Here is a 6136-nt window from a genome sequence, read left to right on the forward strand (position 1 = left end):
CACATGGCTGTATTTAGAAGGGTAAATTCCTTATCTACCTTTCTGACATTAATCAGGGTGTCTCCTGGAATCTTGGTGTTATCTTTTTCATTATATGTTTGACACCCTACTTTTATCCTATCTCCTAATTTTCCCCATAATCGGTGGAATTTGTGTACATCCTCCCGATCCCATTGATTCCTTTGGTACACCTCATTTTCAGAAAAAAACACCATAGCTAGTTTCGTCTTTGAGTCCACCTTTCCCATTATTCCAGTGTGTTTTTTCTGGGCATGATTCCAAGGCCAGTTATCAGGTTCTTGGTTGTAGGCAAGAGAGAGGGTACAAAAAACCACAAATGGTTTAAACCCACTATTGATCATTTTAAGAATCTAAACGTTCCTCATATATACATATAAAATCTGTTTTGATCAAAAATATCTTTGTTTGAGTTGGGGCTTACCGATAACAGGTTGGGAAAGACTGGCCACTGGCTTAGTCCCAGACTCTTTTGTTCTATATTGTTTGTTGTGGTGCCCTTCCCATATGGTGGATCCACAACCGCTCAGGTTCACTTACTTGCCACCCATTGTTCCCATTTGTCCGAGTAAATTTGAGTTTCAGTTCTTTTTTATCTGGGGTTACTTTCCACGAAGTTGCAGGGGCTTTCTTGATCCAGGTATGGTGAATCCAAGAATTCTGTCCCTCAACCCTGATTGCAGTGTAGGTCGTGAGTAGGACTTGAAAAGGTCCGGTCCACTGTGGTTCCAGGGTTTTATCTGTAAAACACTTAACGTATACATAGTCCCCTGGTCGTATATCGTGAACAGGTCCATCCAGACCCCTACTGCGTGTTCCATCACATGCTTCTCAATTCTTATTAATTGTTTGTTTAGTGCCACCATATAGGAAGTCATTGTTTCTTCACCAATCTGTGAAGACGTCCCCTTTTGTACCCCATAGGGTCGTCCATATAAAATTTCAAATGGGCTAAGCCCCTCTTTTGCTCTTGGTCTAGTTCGAATTCGTGTAAGAGCTAATGGCAAAGATTGGGGCCAAGTTAGATTTGTTTCTTGACCTAACTTGACAATCTGTTGTTTGATTAGATTATTCATCTTTTCCACCTGGCCACTCGATTGTGGTCAGTATGGGGTGTGTAATTGCCAATCTATTCCTAGATGGTGGCTGATCTGTTGTACTATTCTGGACACAAAATGTGGTCCTCTATCAGAGGACATACCGCTGGGACTCCAAACCTAGGTATTATCTCTTGGAGTAGTATTTTGGTCACTTCCCGGGCTTTAGCAGTTCTGCACGGGAAGGCTTCTGGCCAACCTGAAAAGGTATCTGTTAGTACCAATAAATATCGATACCCCCCTTTTCAAGGAAGTTCCGAGAAATTGGATCTGCCAATGTTGCCCTGGAACATTTCCTCTACTAATGTTCCCTAGTTTTATTTTATTTGCTTTATTGGGATTATTGCATAAACACATTTCACATTGCTGAGTCACCTGTTTTATTACAGTATACAAGTTTTACCCTATCAATTTCTGATTTAGACTTTTATATAAAGCATCAGCTCCCCAATGCGTCTTATTAATAATAGGGCTGTGGTCCATATTAAATTGGATGGTACCACTATACGACCATCCCTTAAATAAGTCCACATACTTAATTTTATTTTATCATTCATGTCCTGAATTACCTTTAAGTTTTCTTTAGAATAGTTTGGCTCTTGATCTGTACTTACAGTTTGGATTTTATCGTCTGGTATTAAGGATAATTCCTCCTTTCCTACCTCCTCTGTTACTCGTCTGGCCTCATGGTCGGCCAGGCGGTTTCCAATTTCCAAATCAGTGCCTCAGAGTGGGCCATTCCTCACATCAAGGTCTGGCATGGCACATGTTCCCACCGCTCAACGTCTGCTGGGTTGCAGCCAACAGCGGAGCTCATGATTCTTCTTGGTGGCAAACACAGAGGCCAACCCAGTCTTGCCCTTGACTATGGTAGGAGACACCTGACCAACCTTATTCCTTGTATTTCGTTGTCAATGCAGAGTTTCATCTGCACATCCCATAACAAGTCACTGTCATGGCAAAACACACAGATTTACATTAGTAGAACTACTACAGAGTGTATTTTATCTCAGTTTTTATGCCAATACCCCCAACAGCCCTGCTGACCAAGGGATATTGTTTTACCTGAACTAGGCAGGCTTTCCCTTATCATTTTTACTGTAACAGGTAAAGCATTTTTTTTTTGCCTTACCTGGAATTTATTTCCAGATTTACCTGGTTAAAGATTTGTTTTACTTCAGGGAGGTCCTCTTTTCCACTTTTCTGTTGAATTAAAGATAAGATCACTTGATGATTTTAAACTTTTGGTTTCATTTCTCCTTTTTTAAATGTCTAGATGTTCTAATAAATCTCATCCCAATAAAGATTTTGGTGAATTTGGCATTCTTATTTGTTTGGGGTTTTTTAGTTTGTACTTTAAAGGTTTCAGGATGTTTTCCTGGTGGCCAGCAGCTCCCACAACTGTAAAAAATTATTTTTTTTTTTACTGAAGTTTAACAAATAAGTTGGTTTCGTATTCACTAAAATTCCACCTCATACCCATTCCCTGCCCTAAAGGGCAGTTATGGGTCCTGTTGTACTGCAAATGCTGCAGCAATTGGGGTGACATTGTCAGGTCCTTCTGCTCAATTGTCAGCAACAGCAACCCCCTCCTCCCCACCATCAGGAGGATTCAGGGCAGGAGATGCTGTTCTTGCTCTGCAGGTTACACAAGCCTGCCTCTGCAACAGCACTTCTATTTTAACTCTTTCTTACCCTGAATGCAAATCTGCTACTTGTTGCTTTAGGTCTGTGTTATTACATATCAGCCTTCGCAGGCAAATAGCAAACACCCTGCCATGCATCCAGCGTGACTCAGCCGCACCTGCTTGGGGGTACGGGGGTTTGTACAAACTCACCCCAATACTTTAACACTTTCACAAGGTCTTTGATTCTCCACACACAGACACACCTGCCTCAGGTTTTACATACATCAGTACAAGTTTTTATCTTACAACGTGTTTCATTCTGGTTGCTCCACAGAAGGAACCGTAACCTGAGCTTTTAAACACAAAAATTTCAACAAGAACATCTTTCTAGTTTAGGTCTCAGTTGTTCTTTTTTTTTTTTTTTCTATCCTTTTCTAGAGCCATAATCAAAGATCAGGTGATGTTAATCCCGCACTCTTTCTAGTGTTAGTACCATAGGATCCCGAGGGGGTACTAATCCACAGTCCTTTTGCCACTCAGGTTTGTCCTGGAGGACGAAGAACATGTCTGTACACGATACTTCGTCCCATTTTCCCTCTCTCCTCAGAAACAACAGTAATTGCAGGAGAGTGTTATAATCTAACGTTCCTCCCTCCTGAGGCCATTTCGCATCACTCCCCAATTTATACAAAAGCCACCACTGATTACAATATTTAATCCATTTCCTTCTATTTTCGGTACCACCATGTCCTACGATATCACTCCAATGTTTTAATATACAACCCAAGGGCGATTTTTCACAGGGCTTACTCCTTCCATTTCCCATTTTACAATTTTAATTACTTTTTCTCCGGCCGCCTTAGCCACCCAAGGTCGGAAACACGGATAGAGCTCCTTACTTGTTTTGCACTCAAACGCGAGTATCAAGCACTCTTGCACTCACACTCAGTCAAAATAATTAAGCTATACATGGAAAATCAAAATGCGCATCTCAATCACACCATTCACACTCACCGGGCAGCCCGGGCAGCCCTCAGTCACACAAGCAGTATGTTATACGGTACCGTGCACTTATGTACAACTTTTAGGAACACTGACAGTTCACAAAGTATACATTTCAATGAACAATTGCCAAAAACCAAACAACAAACAATAAACCACATTTTTCCTGGTCTTAAGCAGAGTGTTAAGTTTTCCGCTATTTGCCACGAATTACCAGTATATTATTATTTTTTAACATACATTTCATAACTCCGAGTTTTGAACATGTAACAGGACAACACATAGAACAAACAAGACACAGAGCGCTATTTCAGTTGTTACATTCTAGGAATTCCCCAATTCTTAAGACAACCTAAAGGAAGTTTTTAGCTTCCCTTGTTTTTTTTTTTTTTTTTTCCTCTTTTTTTATTTTCCTACGCAAAAGTTTCCCTTTTACTTTTGCTGTGAGGTCCCTCTTGTTCCTGTGAGATTCTGCCTTATTCCGTCCCGCCCCCCGCTTTCCGTCACGAGGCCTCCGGGCTTTTAGGAATGGCAGTAACCTCGGGTTTGCTCGATCTGCCCTCAAGATCGCTAGCGGCCACCCCTTGGTCAGCAAACCCCCTCCCAAGGTACCTTTCCTCCTGGGGACTACGCTGCGCACTGGACGTCTCCGTGCGTCTCACCAGCCGCCCCGTTTCTAAACATACCGTTTTATCCGTAGATCCAGGGGTTTCTCTTCTGCTCCCGGGTGAACAACTGAGAAGAGGAGGCTCCTCCGAGGAAATCTCCCGGGGCGCGCCTAGGAGCGTCCGCTCCGCAGCTGGTCCCTCAGCCGAGCAGAAATCCTCCTGCCTGGCTCACCAAAACTGACGTACGGAATTAGACTCTATAACTCGAAAGTTATAAAGTAGGTATGTTTATTGCGCGCAGATGCACGGGGGATCGCTCCTCCACAAGCATGCATACCCGAAGTGACGAACCATCCCACATTTATACAATGAAACAAATGAATATTCAATTAACGCCTATACATATTCGTTACCTAAACCCCGCTTCGTATGTTAATTAGCTTATCAGTCCGTTGCCTGGAATGTGGTGGTCTTGCAGGTTTGTAGGTGATTCATGTTCTTGTGACCATCTGATCTTCTTCAGCAAGGAGTGGTGATTCATGTCCTTGTGACCATCCAATCTTCTCAAGCAAGGAGACTTAGCACTCCCTCCCTCTAGATAGCATTTGAATGTCTCTCATCTTTTCTCATTCTCTTTTAAATAGCCCCTTTGTTAGAGAAAGAAGGGCAGGCGTCTCCCTGTCTCCCCTTTGTTAGAGGAAGAGGGGCAGGGGTCTCCTCAAAAACTGTAGTTGTCTCCTCAGAGCTGTGTGCCTATGTGACCAGACACCGCACCCATGACTAGTCACCATACCCACATTCCTTGAGCAGACATATACAATCACAATCGATGTCCATTGTCCCCATTTCACACTATTTCTCCATATCAGTAGTAGTTCTACTAATGTAAATCTGTGTTTTAGCATGACTGTGACTTGTTATGGGATGTGCAGATGAAACTCTGCATTGACAACAAAGTACAAGGAATAAGGTTGGTCAAGTGCCTCCTACCACAATCAAGGGCAAGACTGGGTTGGCCTCTGTGTTTGCCACCAAGAAGGATCTTGAGGTCTGCTGCTGGCTGCAACCCAGTAGGCGTTGAGCGGTGGGAACATGTGCCATGCCAGACCTTGATGTGAGGAATGGCCCCCTCTGTTATAAGAGGGTCGTCCAGGAAGGAAGAACATAAGATGGCCCATTAAGGCACTGATTTGGAAATTGGAAACCGCCTGGCCGACCATGAAGCCATACAAGTAGCAGAGGAGGTAGGAAAGGAGGAATTATCCTTAATACCAGATGGTAAAATCCAAACTGTAAGTACAGATCAGGAGCCAAATTATTCTAAAGAAAACTTAAAGGTCATTCAGGACATGAATGATAAAATAAATAAGTGGACTTATTTGAGGGATGGTCGTATAGTGGTACCATCCAATTTAATATGGACCACAGCCGTAATAGAACATAATAAGATGCATTGGGGAGCTGATAATTTATATAAAAGTCTAAATCAGAAATTGATAGGGCAGAACTTGTATACTGTATAAAACAGGTGACTCAGCGATGTGAAATGTGTTTGAAAATTAGCCAGGGCAACAGTGGCAAGTTGATTTTTCCAGACTCCCAAGAATTGGGGGGGGTACCAATATTTATTAAATGAATGGACACCCCAACGTATCATACAGTATTATAGACCTGCAACTTGGAATCCTAATGAACTTATTAACGGTGCTCGAGAACCTATCTACAATCTGAATCATATCATTCGTCTACAGGCTGTCTTGGAAATTATTACTAATCAAACAGC

Source organism: Falco naumanni, chromosome W (genome assembly GCF_017639655.2).
Source record: "Falco naumanni isolate bFalNau1 chromosome W, bFalNau1.pat, whole genome shotgun sequence".
Classification (NCBI taxonomy): domain Eukaryota; kingdom Metazoa; phylum Chordata; class Aves; order Falconiformes; family Falconidae; genus Falco; species Falco naumanni.